Here is a 21,162-nt window from a genome sequence, read left to right as displayed (position 1 = left end):
GATTACTAACATCCTCTTGGAGACAGGCTAGTCTAGGTTTCTAGGTTGAACTTGATACATTTATTAACATTTGCTTATAATATACAGTTGTAGTTGTGATTTAACCAGATTTCTTAGTTTCTGCCTATGACATTGCGATAATTAGGGCTGAGAGGTTGTCACTATACCATTTCTATTTAACAGTTTGACAGATTCAACTAAATGCATCTGCTTATTTCTTTTTCTGGAGGCATTTGTACTTTTTCAGCTCTACAGTCAAGTAAAATCTGCTTATGTACAGAAACTTCCCTAATGGATTGTCTTAACAAAAAATGGCTATTTAGGAATATGCATTACTGTTGTGATCTAAATTCGTTGTTATTTAAATAGCAGACATCTATTTAGATGTCCATGATACATATATATATATATATATATATCCATCTTATAGTACAATGGCTAAGTGCATGTTTGCATTGTTCCAAGCATTGTTAACGTTACCAAACCCAGTAGCAGTATTGAGATAAGCTGCCCATTGAGCTTTACCATTTTTTTTAAATTGCCTCTGCAGAAACCTTTATATAACTTTGTAAAGTATTTTACATTTTAACACTGGCTAGAAAAAAATATATTCTATCTATATCTATATTGACTTTTTGACAGCGTAAGGAGATAATGCTCCAGTGTATAGACACAAGAAAATCAGTTTTATTCTAAACTTATCAAGTGAAATTTATTGAAACAGCAAACCCTACAGCTTTCATAGAGTAAGATAGAATGAAGTACATTTAACTAAAATAGCTCCTGGTGTTCTAAGCTGAAAATTAGATTGCATTTGTAAAACAGCACTTTGAAGTGCTAACTAGGGTTTCCAATAAGCTATACCACTGTTGTTGTGAAAAGGATTACCATACATATTCCGTCTCCACTGCCACTTCATGCTGTAACATACCCCCAAAGATCTAAATCTATCTGGACAGTATGCCCACTTGCTGATTCTGCAGAATCCAAAGACACAGCAGTTGAGTCCAAGTTTAGTAATTATGAAAGGTTAACCCAAGCTATGGACCTAAAGAGTGTGTCAGGTTTGTGCATGCTGTAAAGGAAAACAGGTGCCACTCTAAGTGCAGTAGAAAAGCTTTAATATAAAATGTTAATCAAACACCAATATACTCACAAACGAGTATGTAGAGGGAGCATCATATAGCAATGTCAATGGTCCGTCTGTGGGGGTAGTGATTCAGGATGGCTCTGGTGGTCTCAGGCACTCGGTAACAGCCGATGGATGTCGGCGCTTCCTGATAGCTGGAACGCAGGGGCACTCTCCGACGTCACTTCCCGGTCGTGACGTGATGACGCAGGCGGCGACGCGTTTGCGGAGAATGCGCTCCTTCCTCAGGCCTCAGTCACTGAGGACGTTGGAGATTGCCCCTGCGTTCCAGCTACCAGGAAGAGCCGACATCCATCAGCTGTTACCGAGTTACTGAGACCGCCGGAGCCATCCTGAATCACTACCCCCACGGACGGACCATTGACTTTGCTATATGTACATACTCGTTTGTGAGTATATTGGTGTTTGATTACCATTTTATATTAAAGCCTTTCTACTGCACTTAGAGTTGCACCTGTTTTCCTTTACAGTTTCCCTCAAGTTCTCTTTTTACTTGCATCCGAGCAGCCTTCAGTGCTAAAGAAGATTGTACACATATGGACTTGTGTATGGACTATTTTTCATATGTATCTGATACCCATATCTTGGATTTAACCCCTTAGGGTGGAAACTGTTGGCCCCTTCCTGTTTTCTTGAGCCAGTATATATACATGTTGTCAGGTTTGTGCATGTGGCTGCTGACCTCATTATGAACTGCCATCTAGTGGTAGTGTCCCATAAGATACAAAAAAGTGCTAGTGTGCAAGTGAGTAGTGGCGCTGCCTTGTACATATTAATGATAAATAATTTAGTGAAAAATATAAAAAGGTATGGGAAGGTTTTGGCATCCAAACCATGCAATCGTGATGTGTGCTATTAATCAATAAACTAAAAATGGATCATACGTGTGGTTTGTGCTAGCTGATAATAACTGATATATAATTCATAAAATTATACATACAATTAATTAAAATATGCACATTAATTACATCAAACAAAAAGTGCCTTAGTGCTATCTCTTGTTCCATACAAGTAGTGCAATGTGCACAAATTGCCAGTGCCAGTACAAGTACACAATGAATTTTTTTTAGCAGCGAGAGACCTCTAGTGGGGGGTGCCTCTATCCATACAATGTGAACAGTGGTAAGCTTTGGTGTAATATTTGGTTGGAGTCCGTTATGAAAGTGCACAGTTGGCAGTATTTCCAATGTTGAGACTGCAGCCACAGGCCAAAAACCAATATCTTACTATACTTCCAAATCCGGGAACACACCCCCGATGTGCGGTATTTAGTGCTCTCACTCGTGCCACCCCTTGTGGGGTTACACTCATGAGATTCAAAACCCCTAAATAGGGGTAACCAGCTCAAGTTTAGATGTCAGTCGCACGAGTGCCTCCTCTCCCCGCGCTGTCACCCAGGAGGATAGTTCCTCATGTATATAGAAAAATAATTTCCATAAGGCAGTATCTTGAAACTACAACCCAATTCTAAAAAAAAGTTGGGGCATTGTAGAAATTATGAGTAAAAAAGAAATGGACTAATTTACAAGTCTCATAAACTTGTATTTTATTCACATTATAATATAGATAACATATCAAATGTTGAAAGTGAGACATTTTGAAATGTCATGCCAAATATTGGCTCATTTTGGATTTCAAGAGAGCTACACATTCCAAAAAAGTTGGGACAGGTATCAATAAGAGGCCGGAAAAGTTAAATGTACATATAAGGAACAGCTGGAGGACCAATTTGGAACTTATTTGGTCAATTGGCAACATGATTGGGTATAAAAAGAGCCTCTCAGAGTGGTAGTGTCTCTCAGAAGTCAGGATGGGCAGAGGATCACCAATTCCCCCAATGCTGCAGCGAAAAAATAGTGGAGCAATATCAGAAAGGAGTTTCTCAGAGAAAAATTGCAAAGAGTTTGAAGTTATCATCATCTATAGTGCATAATATCATCCAAAGATGTGGCATGGGCAGATTACACATCTGGAAAGGCACCATCAATGCTGAAAGGTATATCCAAGTTCTAGAACAACATATGCTCCCATCCAGACGTCGTCTCTTTCAGGGAAGAGCTTGCATTTTCCAACATGACAATGCCAGATCACATACTGCATCAATTACAACATCATGGCTGCTTAGAAGAAGCATCCGGGTGCTGAAATTGGCCAGCTTGCAGTCCAGATCTTTCACCCATAGAAAACATTTTGCGCATCATAAAGAGGAAGATGCGACAAAGAAGACCTAGGACAGTTGAGCAACTAGAAGCCTGTATTAGACAAGAATAGGACAACATTTCTATTCCTAAACTTGAGCAACTTGTCTCCTCAGTCCCCAGATGTTTTCAGGCTGTTATAAAAGGAAGAGGGATATCACACAGTGGTAAACATGGCCTTGTCACAACTTTTTTGAGATGTGTTGATGCCATGAAATTTAAAATCAACTTCTTTTTCCCTTAAAATTATACATTTTCTCAGTTTAAACATTTGATATGTCATCTATGTTGTATTCTGAATAAAATATTGAAATTTGAAACTTCCATGTCATTGCATTCTGTTTTTATTCACAATTTGTACAGTGTCCCAACTTTTTTGGAATTGGGCTTGTAGTAATTTTAAAACATAAAACACTTACATGTAAGTAAACGACTGTTAGCACTAAATTTGTACAAGCAGGAAGTCTGGGAATGTGCCTGCGTTCCATGGACGAAAACTGGAAGTGACTCAATGACGCCTGGCTCTGCCCTACTCATTTTGTCACTGGAGGCCAGACAGTTACAGTTACAATACAATTCAATACAGGAGGAATTAGAGGTCCCTGCTTGTTAGAGCTTACAATCTAGAAGGGAGGGTCAAGTGAAACAAAAGGCAATAACTTAAGGGGTTGAGCTGATGGAGAAAATAAGAGTACAGTTGTTAGGTGTGGGTAGGATAGGCTTCTCTGAAGAGGAGGGTTTTCAGGGATCATCTAAAAGCTAATAGAGTAGGAGATAATTGGACAGATTGGGGTAAGGCATTCCATAGGATTCTGGAAAAGTCCTGGAGGTGAGTATGGGAGGAGGTGACAAGGGAGCTGGAGAGCAGGAGGTTTTGAGAGGAACGAAGAGATTGAATAGTTTGGTATTTTGAGACTAGGCTAGTGATGAAGCTGGGGGCTAAATTGTGGATGACTTTGTAAGATGTTAGTATTTTGAATTTAATTTGTTGGGTGAGCGGAAGCTAGTGGACGGATTGACAGAGAGGAGTAGCGGGCACTGAGCGATTGGTAAGGTGGATGAGTCTGGCAGCAGCATTCATGATAAATTGAAGGGGGGATAGCCTATGTAGAGGTAAGCCAACGAGAAGGGAATTGCAGTAGTCAAGGAAATTTAAGTTTTCTTTGTAAAACAAAGACTGAAAAAACGAATTCTCTTTTTTTCCTCTTATCACCTTTCACCTACCTGATGCCATTACATTTGCAATTGGTGGATTCTGGCTTTTTGTAAGTAACTTGAATATAAAGACATAACAGTTTCACTTATGAATTTATTTCCTAGAAAATCTTCTCTCCAGTGTGGATGGAAATTTGTGTCCTGGTCTATGCCCTGATTTCTCCTATCTCACAGCAGAAAAGGAATTACTTGCTTGTTCATTCATTTGCCATGTATAATCTCATAAGAAATGGGAAATGCCGCATGTTATATCCTAATTACGTATTCTCCAGTACCTCACCACTAGCAGGAAGATTTGTACCCCTTGTACATTGTACCCCTACTCATTCACCCAAAAGAGTGACAAAACAAATAAAAGCAGTAAATCAAAGTAGGTGATTACCTATAGCGCTTGCTAAACGTATATATACCAAAATGATTTAAATATATATTAATATTTAAAATTTATATATATATATATTTTTTGGACTATTTTTTCACTAAGAAGTCACAGTTTGGTGTATTTTTTTTAATATGCAATGGACTGTCTATTATAATTCATTCACCGTTTGTGCACATGAACTTTAGATACTACTTATATTATTTTTGATAGTGTATTTTATAATTTTATGAAGCACAGTATTTATTTATTCATATTTTATTCTTATTTAATTAGCACAATATTTTTCTCCAATATTTACAGCAAGTGATTTTTATATTGTCATCTTTTTATATTGTCATTTTGGTATATATACGTTTAGCAAGCGCTACAGGTAATCACCTACTTTGATTACTATATTTCACCATTAGCACTAGCACTTTACTATAGCAGCTGCCATCTATTTATTCACCTCATCATTTTTATTTAAAATCTTTAATATTATCACTAGGCCCTCACACACCTTTATAGGTCCCCTCACTTGGCGCGAGTAATATACCTCTTATATTTTTCTTCTAAAATAAAAACAGTACACTGGTTTTTGACAAAGTCCTTAAATAAAGTAGCCCCAACTTCTTTCTCCGGTGATGTCTTCTCCCTCCGGTCTTCTCCCTCCGGTTCTTCTCGCTCCACTGTCTTCTTCCCCTGGTTCTTACTCCAGTTCTTCTCCCTCTGCTGTCTTCTTCCTCTGCCAGTTCTGCTCCCTTCACTGATGTCTTCCCCTGACACTAGCTCCTGCTTTTGTGTTAGCTCTGGTGTGTACCATTTCTTATATAGCTATGGGTTGTGGCCATCCGGTGACGTCATCCAGAGACCCTGCCCTCTTGAGACATCACTGCTGAGGACATGAAGGGGCGGCGAGTCCAATGTCTGTTTACATGTGTTTTTAAGAAAATGACTGTGCACTATGCAAGCTCATTTTCCCCAGGGCTTGGGGAATGTGGTGAAGCGCTGCTGATTTCTTTCATCCAATCATGTGCAAGCAAAAATGCTGTTTTTTTTTTGGCTTGCACCTAATTGGATATTCTTGAAAAAGTGAAGCTTCACCACATTCCCCAAGGCTCTGATGAAGAGGGAATTTGGCTCTGATGAAGAGGGGGCTTCCCCTCAAAACATGTCAGCTGTAGCAGACCTGGAGGGCTATGAAATACTTGCATTCAAAAGTCCTGGGTGTTTCAGAGTTTCAGAGGCTGAACATGTGTGATCGGTTCCCCCATAAGCGATGTTACTGCTTGATGTTAAAATTGAGAACTGAGAGCTCCATCATCTCTCTCTTTTTCTCCGACCCCCAGGGGGGTGTCACCAGAAGTACTTGACCAATAAACACTGGGGCCATGGGCAGCCCTGAAAGCTTAGCAAAATGCCAAGACACCTCTCGCTTAGACAGATTTCTAACATAACTCATATCTTGAACTATGTAATGGTTACATTCTTGAAACTGATATTTTATTGTACGGCAGTGAATGTATTATCCACAGACACTAAACACGGGTTATCTCGTAATAATAACCTCTAACGCGTAAGGCATCTGATCGCTAGCTTATCTTCCCTAGGAAAAAACGTGATCATGTTTGATCTTAATTCGATCAGTATTTTATCTGGCATTCAACTATCTACTTTTTGTCAATGTGTCATGTTCGGGTAAAAAGTTATGAATTTGTGTGTAACTGTGGTCATTTTCCTAATGACCAAGTTGCTGTGGAATTCCACACAGCCTGTAGTGGACATCTGCTCTTAGATAAGACTTTACAACCTGGCCTGCCAGGATGTGTTTTGAGATAAGGTGCTCTTTTCAAGCCTTGCATACTAATGCAAAAGGGACCCAGGGGGGTAATTAGTTTGAGGAGAGAGAGAGAGGGGGGAAGGGAATATCTCTGCTGAGTACACATCTGCTGGCTACAGCTTAAAATGAAATGCTGCCTGTGTCACTGGACAACATGGCTGCCCGTGGAGACAAGATGGTTGCTCTCGACAGCTTTTAGGATACTCAGGGCACGATATCATTACACCCCCCAAAGTACCTTGTCCCCATACTGATTCATCAAATAAGTGTAAAAAAATAAAAAACACAGAACACAGTTTTTGACAAGTCCTTTATTAAAAAGAAAACAAATAGTCCCTTGATGTAAATCCATCGTCAATCACGACGCATGCCGAACCTGAAAAATAGAATAAATTGATAAAAAAGCTTCACCTCTTAAAAGGCTACCCAACATATGCCTACGTCGCCCGGTGGTACCAACCCCTTCTGATGTCAGAAGGTGCGGCGTTCGGATAAGGGTCTGGTATGGATTTTGGGGGGGAACCCAAGCCGTTTTTTTTCCTCATTTTGCGTTCCCCTTAAAATCCATAAAAGACCCAAAGGGTCTGGTATGGACTGATGGGAGGGGGCTGTTTTTTTTTTCCATTTTTTTATCTTTATTGCCAGGAGCAGACAATACATTACAGCCTCGTGCAAGTTTAGATTACATTTTTTTTCTTTAGCAATGTCAGTATTGCTGCAGGAGGCTCCATACATCGTACATTTGTACTACTTTACAGGCACATTAAGGGGACCCCCCAGGCATGATATTTAAAGGATTTTTTTGTTTTTTTTGTTTTACTTTATGCATCATTAAAATCACTGCTACTTTAAAAAAATGAGCATTAAAAAAAAAAAAAATTGCATTGATGCATGTCCCACAGGGCAGTACCCAGGTCCCCATACACTTTTCATGGCAATAACTTGCATATAAGCCTTTAAAATTAGGACTTTTGATTTATCATGTTTGTGTCCCATAGACTTTAATAGATTTTGCATGTTCGCTAGAACTTTTTACCTGTTCGAGATGTTCTGGTGCAAACCAAACAGGGGGGGTGTTTGGCCCATCCCTAGTCATAGCACACAGCATCTAGCATACTAGAATCTAGTTGTGTATAGAAAAATAGAAAACACAGGTATAGATATGTAAAATGAATTTTACTGTTTATCTGTCTCTGTTTTTTTTTTTTTTTTAATAAAGTGCTTAGCCTGTAGCATGAAATGTTTCTGTCCTAGGTTTCTGCAGGTTCTGGATGCCAACTAATCATAATGCATTTCTATGCATTAATGAACCTACCTATATCCACAAAAAACACCTGTCTAAATCCAACAGCTGTGGGGAACTAATTTATAACCTCTAATATTTTGCATACAGTATATATTGGCAATTTACTCCTGACTAAAAATCTCCCTAAATCCCATCTCTGAGCAATGTAATACCCCCTATTATTCCTCAGTCCCACCACCACATCAATAATTTAGAAAAAAGGACTTGATACCCAGAGATCATCTTTAATGTTCTTTTTTTCTACCTTCTGCAGCATTGTAAAAAAAATGATAGGAAAAATGAAACGTTACAAAAAAGCATGATTTGGACACAGTACAAAGCAACTTCGTAACCCAAACTCTAAATGGGATTTAGGTATGGCATAGAGAGCTGTCAGCTCTATTTATTATAATTATAAAATGTAAAAACAGAGCAACCTGTTTAGAAAGTGAATAGAGATATTTAAAATTTATCCTTAGCCCCGTACATGCTTCTGAAATCTTTATTTTATTTTATATATATTTTTTCTTCTTTATTTTGTTGTGTGAACTTTGCATCACAGAGTCTTTTAAAAGACTCAGAAGGTATTTAATAGCACACTGGCTCAATAGTAATATTCCCTATCAAATGTGTCTATTTTCTTCTTGCTTTAAGGACTGTTAAAGTGTTTTCCCATATCACATAAGAATCAAAGGAACGAATAAGTAATTTTCTTTCATGTGTCTACCTATAACCCTCTCTAAAGCTGCGCTCATAGACTAGAGGTATAAAAATGATACAAGCGGGAAATAAATATTGGAAAGGTGCTTGAACTATTGCAGGCAAATAGACTTTTAGGCAATTGAAGTGTAAACAAAATCTGTATGAGGGAAAAACAAATTACTTTCTTTGGTGCTTGTATTTATAATGTGTTGATATATATTGCGGATACACGTACTTATGTTTGGCAACACTTACAAACTTATACAAGTAATAATTGAAATGAATCAGTGGCCACATACTGACTTTGTAAACTAACTGTTTGCTTCATTTTTTTTTTTTTTTTGCAGAACTGTTACCTGATTACTATTCAGCTAGAGAAACAATTTGTTTGTGAGATATGGTTATAGGCTTTTTGTTGTGTTGCAGTTTATAAAGATAATGGCCCCTCTGTATAAATAGCCTCTATTTTGCTTTATCTTTTATAAATGTGATGTGCAATATTTGCTTAAGTTATTCTACACAAAGCATATTTTAAACTAGAGGTTCTCACCCAATGATACAGTTAACACGGGGGGTACTTTCAACAAGTTAAATGGGAAATTTTGCTTGGTAAATCTGTTACAGTTAAGCATTAACAAACACAACACTTGTGTTTGTGTTATATATATATATATATATATATATATATATATATATATATATATATATATATATATATATATACACAATCAAATGAGAATCTTAAAAAGGAATTCTTTTTTTTTTTTTTCTTTTTTTTGTAAAATACATGTAAAAGCTTGATGTTACTGGTCTTATTATTTGTGTTGATGGTTTCAACACGTTTCTTCTACACATAATGCTCCTTGTTTTGCTTTCAGCTATATGACTCTTGTTTCCCCATTTGCTTGCATTACTGAAAATAGCTGTCATTATGGTAAAAAAAAACATTGTCATAGCTTAGTGAATTAATAATTTTTTTATTATATTTGAGAATAAGAGTAGCCAAATTTTAGTCTATGTGGTATATTTGCTAAAAAAATTAAAGAACATACATTTGTAATTAGGCGTTAGGTGCAGCAATAAATCTGTTTGCAATTCCTCTGCCTCCATTCTAAATACAGGTTGGTAATTAAGGTTAAGCAAACTTTAGTTAATTTATTCAATTAAGGTCAGGCCTCAGGTTAATAGGCATCCTGTGTGAGATTGTTTTTTTTTTTTTATGGCACCTCCCTCTTTCCTAATTTTAAAGGAAAAGCATAACAAAGTATTCTGGGACAGGTATGTTAGACTATAAATTACAGTCTGCGTTATTTTAACTGACAATTGCGCTGTCATACAACAATTTACCCAAATATAATTTATGTCCCTTTTCCCACAAATTAGACTTTCTTTTGATGGTATTTGATCACCTCTGCATTTTTTATTTTTTGCACTATAAACAAAAAAAAAAAAAACCTGACATTTTTGAAAAAAAAAACACAAAAACAAAAAAACAATATATATATTTTTTTTTACTTTCTGCTATAAAATCTATCAAATAAAAAAAGGAAATTGAAAAAAAACTAATTTCTTCATAAATTTAGGCTGATATGTAGTCTGCTACATATTTTTGGTAACACAAAATCCCAAAAAGCGTATATTGATAGGTTTCCGCAAAGGTTAAAGCGTCTACAAACTTTGTGATATTTTTATTTATTTATTTTTTTACTGGTAATGGTATTGATCAGCAACTTATAGCGGGATTGCGACATTGCGGCAGACATTCTGACATTAAAGGGTTAATTTAGGAATAAGGAGAAGAAATAGATGTTAGACTTCTAATTGCACCTAATTTAAACAACTAAAACTTTAACGTGGAGAATAGAGAAGCACCATCACATAGGTGAAAGCCTATTAGTAAATGTCAAGTCAGGATAGTCACTTTTCCATGATAGAAAATGCTAAACATGGTCCTTAGAGAGTGTAGGACTGCAGGATTCAGCCAAGATCCCATTTGTGTGTAAAAAGAAACAATTAGCTGGTGTGATTTCTTGTTGGGCAGCTTTTGATACTAAAGATATTACTTTTCTTTCCTGTTTTGTAGTGTTCTTTTACATGTTTGGCAAGCTAATGCATTTTTTAATTAATGTTACAGAGTATTGCATACTTTTTTGTAATGTTAAGTATATCTATAAAAATTAGAGAGTATATCTCTAGAATATGACAAATATCGTTTCATGTCTCATTCAAATTTTTTTTAGAATATCTACTTATAATTATATATCCTTATTCTTGGAACATGGTACTACTATGTATTCTAGGTAACACTATGGGCAGCACATTGGCTTAGTGGTTAGCCCATCAAATTCTAACCATGACATCAGAGTCCCACATGTTTTCCAAATATGCGCGCGGTGCAAAAAGCTGTGGCTGGTGTAGGCAGGCTATAAGATGTCTCTCAATTTTATATTATGTCAGGGAATTTGTATATAAAATTATAAAACAAATGAACTATGAATTCTGGAATTAGTGAAATAAATCTTTCCATGAAACATTTAGGACAAGAGACAGGAAAAGTCCCTTGGACAGTAGCTAAATAAACCCTTGGACAGTAGCTAAATAAACCAAGATACTTAAACTGGAATGACCTCTTAAAAAACACGCATCCTTCATTCCACCATCTGTGTGGGTAGGTCAACATACCAAAATTGAGCATCAAGAAAAAAAGAAAAATGGGAAGGAATCCCAATATAGGTTGGTATAAAGTGACCCTAGACGGTATAAAGTATCAAAATGTTACAAATTTTATTGGACTCAATACAAAATAACAACTTCACAATAATGTTAGCCCTCCACCACCTGTCACCACAATACCAACATCAGCTGCTCGTGTGTTCACTGAACAAATGAAGCATTCAGCAAAAGTTTGCCCGCCGATGAGCGCCCCATAATGCACTGCGCTGTTGCAGTGCATTGATTGTTGATGATTGGCCAAAGCATGCACCTGACCTGTATGCTTTGGCCAATCACAGCACAATGTACTGCGAGAGCCATGATAGGCCAAAGGCAGAGTGCCTTTGGCCAATCGTGGCTCAGGGGCTAAGTCCATGCCCCACACTATATAAGGCTGCTGCTTACACGGCAGCTGTGTATAGTGTGTGACAATAGAGATTAGTCAGGTAGTTAGTGGATAGTGAATTCAGTCAGTTTATTGCAGTCAGTGTAGTGTACAGGCACACTCCAGTTTTAAAATCTATGGATATGTTGTAGTCCTGGATCCCCTCTCGGAGCTCCCCAAGTTTTGTGTCCCTGCCACTTATGGTTCGGGAGCAGTGTAATGTCAAGCTGACCTAGATTTCCCATAGACACCAATGTTAAAAACAGGGAACAATGCCATGTCAAGCTGGCCAATATTTTCTATAGAGGCCAATGAGCACTGAAAGCTGAAAACTGGTCTGGGCAGGAAGGGGGTGAAGGTTCCCTGTATTTAAGTGGTTAAGGTGAACCCTTTGACAGAAAAAAAAAAACGGTGTGGGCTTATCTGAATCTTGAAGCCCCCTTTAACAACCTTGCACTGCCCCTTCTGGCGTTACATAATGTCACGTGACATCAGAAGGTGGCAGTGCCACCGTGTGATGTAGCTAGGTGACGTCCAGACAAAGCTATGCACTGTTCTTTGCTAAATATGTAGACGACGTGACACTACCTGCACCCGGACGTTGATGGGCGGATCCCTGCAGCAGCACGAGGGAACATAGTAACTGGTGGCTCTACAGGCAGCAGTGATCTGTCTCCCCGCCACTGTACCTCACTACATGATCCATAAGCTGATACAGACTCCAACAGGACAGCACAATTACCCCGACCAGGACCCCCAGAACCAATTGGACCACTGGAATCACTCACCCACAAAAGAGCCAGGACAAGAGCTAAAATCAGCACACACATCAGTGGAGCAGCGGAGACTCATCCATCCCTTCAGGCCCCAGGGACACAGCCAGCTCACAGCAGTGGTGGTTACCAGACGATCTGAGCACACAGGATAGAGGTACTATGCAATTACCCTATAAGGGCTGACTTACTATCCCCCCAGGATCTCTGTACCTTCCCCTTCCCCCCACTTCCTGATCTTTCTGGATATCCAGACCATCCGGCCCCCCTTAATCTACTAGCAACTGTCTCCTGTGCTTTGCTACTTGCCCCCTTCCCTCTCTCCCTCTTCTGCCTGAACTAGCCTTTGGCTCATATACTTGTGACAATCCTGGCCAGGATACTTTCCTTTGCATTGTCCATCCTCAGTTTCCTATTCGTCCTTTGCTTACCTACTACTACATAGGAGGAACCTGTGCACTGTAGCCAGCACTGGCATACACAGTTCATGCATGCAGGGTTGACACTGTCATCGCCTTCCCATTGATCTTCCTAAATACTATTTGTAACAAAACCTCCACACTGCCATCCCCCCATCGGACGTCCGATTGTTTAATTGTTTGTATTATTATTGTGTGTATGTTCACCATGCATAACATTGTTTGTTTGTCACCCCCACTGGGTCACATTCAATATTAATGGCTTTATTATTGTGTTTAATGTATCACATAGGTTAACGCATCACCGCCATTACTCAATGTAAAGCACCACATAACTCTGCACTTCCCTGTCTGAACCTTAATTGTTACTTGCATTTATTTATAACCAGAATAAATACAATTTATTTTGAACAAACTGCCCTGCGGTTTCATTCTGTCCATCCCTCAAAGGCTCTCTTTTCTGTCCACTGGCCTTTCCCAGTACACTTTATATGCACCCAGGTGGCCCTGCCCTTTGCCTTTAAAAGAACTGCCAAAACTGAAGATCAGGAATATGGGAGGTAGCCTCTTAAGAGGCAAATCATTTTTTTATTAATTTTTTCTATTTTTCAGGTTCGGCGGGCGTCGTGATTGATGATTAATTTACATTTTATTAAAGGACTCGTCAAAAACAGTTTTCTGTGGTTTTTACTTTTTTACACATTTTTGGTGAATCAGTAGGGGTACGATGTACCCCATACCAATTCACATGGGGGGGGTTGGTATCTGGGTTGATCATAGGGCCTTGACAACGATGGCCTGCGTGCTGACGAAACTGGTTGGGACTCTAGGACCGCAATCACACTGCCATGCCATTTCCGGGGTCGGATGAGACGCTTTGAGATGCGGAGGCGGTACTCGTCATCCCCAGACTTTGTTTGATTGAATGCCTGTTTTTACCTGTCTAAATGTAAGTGTATCTACCTTACTTTTAATAAATTGCTTGAGCGTACTTCACCATATTGGCCATTCCTTTATTTTATACCGCTGAGGAGCTTGGGGTTGGCTAAGGAATTTGGAGCATATCTGTACACTGGCGATTGTAAGGTGGATCCTTCAGGAGGGCTCAGACCTACTCTGGATTCTGATTATCATTCTGCCTACACTGACCCCCTATAACTAAGGGGTCGGTGCTTTCTGGTAAGCCTTTTCACACATTGGGTGTCCATGTGGTGAAGGGAATGAAGATCTGATTATATGTGGAAGAATCATCCTTTAGAGACTGCACTAAACTTTGTTGGTGTATGGGACTTTATTTATGATTCACTCACCTATTGTTGATGCACTTTATATTTGTTTATGCACTTTAACTGTTGAAGCACTTTATATTTATATTTACATATTTATATATATTTAATAATTTTATTTGTTAATGGCTCACAATGTTTGACAATTTTAAAACACACAGTGCACTTTAGATGAGCGCGGCTCTGTACACCTCATTAAGTGTATTTATACCATTCATACATTTCACGATTCAGCTGCAGCTCTTTTATATGGTTCACACCTATATATTGCACTTTATGGTTTATTCTACACATTTAATTTAAGATAGGATTTACACGGTTATATATATATATATATATAATTTTTGCCATTTGCGCAGGTACTGTTGGTGATTAACGCCAATATATATTTTTTACCATCTATGGGAAATATTAATCAGCTTGACATGGCGCTGCTCCCTGTCTTTAACATCGGCATCTATGGGAAATCTTGGTCCGACCTGAAGACCTCCTTCACACTAACTACTAGGAGCGAGGGGATCAGATATCAATTTCTGAATTAGTGGAAAAGGATTTTCCTCTAAGTGAGGTTGATGCATCAACTCATAATAGTGTAGGGTATAGGAACACTGTTGGTGCATCCAAGATAACTGTATCACAGGAACGTAGATCATGGATGTTCAGAAGTTAAAGGCATCATGTGAAAAGATGTACTCATGATCAGCTCTGAATATATATCCTGTTGCAGGGCTTAAAGCAGATTGATTCCTCCGGTAGGTATACTACCAGTGGTTGTGACAGTGCGGTGATTTTTAAACTGAGAAAAGAGGGATGCACCACCCAAGGCCCATGAGGCACTTCTCACTACCTGGGGAGGGTTAATAGAACCAGGATCTCTGTAGAGGTGCCATGCAGTCTCAGGTAGTTGGCCTGAGAGCCTGGAGAGTGCTAGTGAGGAACTGAACCCAGAGGTCCGGTGAAGCCGACTGAAAGGGGAGACACTGGAGGATCTAAATCTGCAGTAGAAGGAGTACAGATCTGTGTCAAGGGACCTTACCTGAGGGGGGCCACCCCTGGAGCTAGAATAGTCAGTGGATGGGTGTCAGTAAAGCGGATGCAAGTGAGTGTCCCGAAGATAATGTAGATTCACAAAGTCTATTGATGAAGAGAAAAGAGCAAGGAGACTTAACTCTTTCCATACATGTGGCAATATGGATTAAGCAATACAGCTACTTCCACAAGCAACCTGGTGAGGCCAAGGGAGAGTTGTCCTTATCCATTGTGAATAATTACAGTTGGAGTACCCCACTATTCCCTTCTCCCATCCAAGTTCCAAAATAAACACCTGAAACCAATACCCCTGGACTTTTTATTGTGTGACGAGCCATTGGGAGTAAGGAGGGATGTGTGAACTGTTCCCTAAGTGACTGTTAGAGGAGGCCCGAGAAGTTATTATAACCCTACAGCAAACCCTACGGGGACAGTGCTACACAATTATTCATCTATTTTTGTATCACAGTTAGGTTATTTGATTTTGCTATTTTTGTATCACAGCTCATCACATATTAGGTTCTATACATTTCTGTGTTTGCCTTTGAAATCTCCAAAGTAATTGCATTTTTATTTCGTTATTTTCTTTGATTGTGTGTTTGAAATATAAATCAGCAGTGAATTTGGTTTTGTATCTAGATATACTGTATATAAATATACTTGAATTTTAATAAATTATCTTTATTTATTTATTTAATTGGGAGATATTTGTATATTTGGTAAGAAATCATAATATCTGAAAGAATTCTGCAAATGTGATTCTTGTGGTATACAGTATTTCATCAAGTGTCTGAACTAAATTCATATTTGTAAGTTATTTAATATGTGTCGTAAAGGGCTGGAGGCACTGTATACTAATTCTATTTATAATTCAGACACAGAGGTTCAGAGGTTTTATTAATTTATAATTCACAAAGCCCCTCCTTTGATTTCATTATATTTTTCACGTATAACATCACATCACAACCAGATTCCAATACCACAATAACTAAAACAAACTATAGCTTTAACCACATCTCTCTAACTGTAACAGAAATTTCCCCTTCCCCGCTTTATTTGTTCAGCCTGTCTCTTTCTGTATTTTAGTTTTCTAATTTTCAGCTGCTTGAAGCTGTTGTAGTGTGCTTTAAGGGCCAGTTCACACCTCTTGTAGTCCAGTGCAGTCCAGTGCGTCCAATGCCATAGTTCACACCAAAAAAAGTAGAACATGCTGCTTTTTATCTGCACTGGACTGTACTGAAATGTGGTAAAACACCTAATAAATGCACCACAATGCACTGGAACACATAAAAAATGCACAAGACTCAAGTCAAGTAGAAAAAAAGAAGGGGAAAAAAAAGAGAAAAAAAGCATCTGGAATGCATCAGGAAACGCATGAAAAATGCACCAGACCGCATTAAAAACACAAATGCAGAAATGCATCTGGAATGGATCTGGAGAGTTTTTTTTGTGTTGTGATTCAACCCTTAGCTTAAGAAAATGACCTATGTTCTTGTGTTTCAGCATATGACTGGTGTGGTGGGGATTAGGGACACTGACTTGGGACAGTATGTTAAAAATGCGGAAAAAAAAAATATGTGTGTACCAAAAAACGTAAGATTTTTTATTGAAATGTATTTTTGTATTATGTAACATACTTCCATCTGAGTAGTTCAGTGTCACCATAGTAACACTGTACTACTTTGTGTGGGGGAGTAAAAACATTTTATGTTAACATTTTGATTGGTGATACATTGAAAATTCTTGTACCAGGATTTACCTTGAACTGTCATGCATACGTTTCATTCATGTCAGTTGTAATTACTATGGATCTGTGATTGGCTAAAGATAATGACATGGTACAGGGTGCTGGGATAGGCCCAGGTACCATGTGACAGCTGTGTGCCAATCACAGGTCACTAGTATAGGAAGCAAAGCAGTTATAAATGAGATTCATTCATAACAGCTTTATAGACATTGTGATCATGTAATCGTATGAGCCCAGGGCTGCTCAAAGCAGGAGAGTACCGTGAGCCACAATTCGCTGTGTCCAGTGCATACAGCAGACATGCAGCAACCCCCTTAGCCCCACTAGTCACCATGACATAAATATAAATACACATGATTGTGCCTGTACGTGCCACCCCACCACATAAATATATATAGACCAAAGAGTTTTTTAAAGGGAAAGAAGTGGAATGTTATGCAATGGCCAAGTCAATCACCTGACCTGATTCCGATTGAGCATGCATTTCACTTGCTGAAGACAAAATTGAAGGGAAAATGCCCCAAGAACAAGCAGGAACTGAAGACAGTTGCAGTAGAGGCCTGGCAGAGCATCACCAGGGATGAAACCCAGTGTCTGGTAATGTCTATGCGTTCCAGACTTCAGGCTGTAATTGACTGCAAAGGATTTGCAACCAAGTATTAAAAAGTGAAAGTTTGATTTATGATTGGTAATCTCTCCCATTACTTTTGGTCCCTTAAAAAGTGGGAGGCAAAAGAGATTCATCCAGAAAGCGCTGGATTTTTGTCTCTCCCATAATTACTTTTGGGTTCAGGATTGTTATAGTCAAAAGACAGGTGTCGCCATGGGAGCGAAATTTGCTCCCAGTTTGGCGAAAATCTTTATGGCCGAATGGGAGGACAAATTTGTTTTTAACCAGCGAAAAAATGAACTACGTTATTATAAACGGTTCATTGATGATATCCTGTTTATATGGGAAGGCTCTAAGGAATCTATGTTGGTATTTATGTCCCATTTGAATTCGAATTCCAACAACATTAAGTTGGAGTTTCATTGGGACAGCACAAGTATACAATTTTTAGATGTGACCATTTTTAGACATTTTAAAGGGTTTGCAACAAAGGTCTTTTTTTAACAAACAGATCGTAACAGTTATCTGTCAATCATGAGTGGCCACCACCCCACATGGTTAAAAAACATTCCTAGGGGCCAACTCATGAGGGTTAAGCGTAACTGCACGTTTGATGATGACTTTCTGACACAATCAGCAGTTATTAAAGAGAGGTTTCTTCAAAAAGGTTATGAAGAGGATAAGCTGGATTTAGAGATTAAAAAGATTCTCGATCTGTCTAGATCAGAGGTTCTGAAGAATAAAACTAAGTCTGTAGACAATGCAAAAGAATGGAGTTTTCTCTCTGACTTTTCAAGCGATTACAAAAATGTAGAGGCAATATTTAAAAAGCATTGGCCTATGCTTCTAAAAGACTTAGGTTACTCGGCCCAGTTCTTCCGACCAACCCTTCCTTCATTTACCGCAAAGCCCCCAATTTTGGGGATAGAGTGGTTAAGAAGCTTTTGGACCCCCCAAATATTACCTTCTTCCCTGACAGAAAAGGCTTTCATAAGTGTGGGCGTTGCAGGGCATGCTCATTCACTAAAGGTAATTTGAAGAAAAGAGATGTGTTTGATGTCCCTGCAATAGGGAAACAGTTTAAAATTCAAAGTTTAATAACATGTGATACCACACACGTAGTATACGCCTTAATGTGCCCGTGCAATTTGATCTATATCGGCAGAACAAAAAGGACCGTTAAGAAACGTGTGGGGGAACACATCACAAATATTCTAAATGGTTTTAAGTACCATAGCGTGTCGGAGCATTTTAGGAGGCATCATAACCAGGACCCCACTGGTTTACATTTTTGGAGTGTAGAAAGGGTGACTCCTTCTTGGAGGGGATCTAACTGGGTGCGAGAACTATCTAAATGTGAGACCAGATGGATCTTTCTCACCCAGGCCTTGATCCCTAAAGGGCTAAATATAGATTTGGACCTTAACTGTTTCATTAGTGATCTGTGATGGACATGATATAATGATGTGATGGGCCTTTGTTGTTTTTAACCTTTTTAGGATTATTTCGTTTATGTATTTATGATGAATTTTATTAAGGATTTTATTCAGAATTTTTGGATACATGTTGAGACACTTTATTAAGTGTTTTCACATTTTTATATATTTTCATTTTTTATACTTGTCAGTACTCTGTTATAGTTATTATTCATGACTCCTTTCCCACGGGGATTCCATTGGGATCCCATTAATATCCATATTGACCGCTAATGTGTTGTTATCATTGTCATCATTATCCATTTTAAAAAAACGTTCCTAACCACGTACGTTGTATTAGATATTGAGAGTTATATATGCATATTGTTCATAAGATATATATATATATATATAATTTTAATATTTTAACTTTATATTTACATTATCTACCATGTACAGTTTACAGTAGATTCCCGTTCAGATTGACAACGTGGAGCTCATTTATTTATATTAATTTATGTGCATTTATATATGTGCTTTTATATGGAATATGAGCTTGTATTATTGTATGTATTTTGCTACAATTGAAATATGGGAGGTGAACGCTGACAGAATAAGGGGAAGTCCCGGATTTACATGACCGCCCATTGTATATTATAAAATCAATGAGAAACCGTAGAGCATCTTAAATTATGTTCACGGCAGTAGGACCTAAGTTTGGGCACGAGCGGCAGTATGTAGGACCTTTTAGTGGTCTAGTATGGGCGGAAGTGCTCGGGGTTATCGAGCGGCCTAATTTACATACGAAGGCGGTCCATTGTATCAATGCCAAATTCGTCAGCAAACACCCCTATATATTCGGACGCCGCGCCGTAAGGTTCACGCCCTTTGAAAAAGTCAGAAATGACGAAACACGTCAGAGCATGAACCTTACGGCGGACCTGAAGTGCACGGGTGACACGAGCGGCGGCTTTGGAGGTCCGTGACACCAGCGTGGAGAGGGTGAGCAGGATCGACATTGCCTATCACGGCACCCATAGCACTATGACACACTAGGATATTGAAGGTGCATTGTTATCTTGCGTTTGTGAGTGCGATTTTATTGGGGTTTTTTTGGTATTAAATCTGATTGGTGAAACAATATCACGCTAGTGCGGTTCCTTCTTTCCCCTTTTATGTATGCTATCTGAGCAATTTTCGAGAGGAAAAGGGATATATGAGATCATCACAGATTGATGTCCAGTAACAGCAGCAGCAGTCGCTTCAAAGTGGGATCCATTACACATAAGCCTGTTTGCCTGTCCTATGCAAATAGGTAGGCCATTGCTTTTGGTGAGTTGCCATCCCCCTCTTTACATCACATCGGTGGAGGTGTAGTGCTGTGGTGACCCTAACACTTTGTGGTGATCCCTACTTGGTGTATCGGACTATCACTGGAGAATTTTTAACCCCTTGTTTGGAATCTTCATAAGATGTGAATGTATGGACGTTAAAGGACTTAATTAGGGCTTGATTTGACTCATGCTGCGTGATTCACGTCATTTCTCCTCTTTTTTACCTGCGCTACTTATGCCATTTTCATTTGTTCCAAGGGACGATTGATTTGAGTATACTTTGACACATATACAAACTGTTGTAATTCCTACACCGTTCCCCTGATTTGGATGTAAATACCCTCAAATTAAAGCTGAAAGTCTGCAGTTAAAGCACATCTGGTGTATACAGTCAAAAAGATTAGAATTGTGTCGATGTCCCAATATTTATGGACCTGACTATATATATATATATATATATATATATATATATATATAAAAATTCCACACTATATGAGCATGTACAAATGCATGAAGTCTGATGTGCAATTAAACAGGAAGTGATGTGTGTGCAGGAGCAGGAAGTAAATGTGTGCTGATGATCATTAATCACAGAATTCCACCTCTCCTGAAAACCCCGAACTACCACCCCCCCCCCAAAAAAAAACCCTAACTACCACATTTCCCTCAAACCTAGTGAACACAAGTACATCTCTCTTCTT

Source organism: Pelophylax lessonae (assembly GCF_965119305.1).
Source record: "Pelophylax lessonae genome assembly, chromosome: 2".
Taxonomy (NCBI): domain Eukaryota; kingdom Metazoa; phylum Chordata; class Amphibia; order Anura; family Ranidae; genus Pelophylax; species Pelophylax lessonae.
This window is presented reverse-complemented; position numbering follows the sequence as displayed.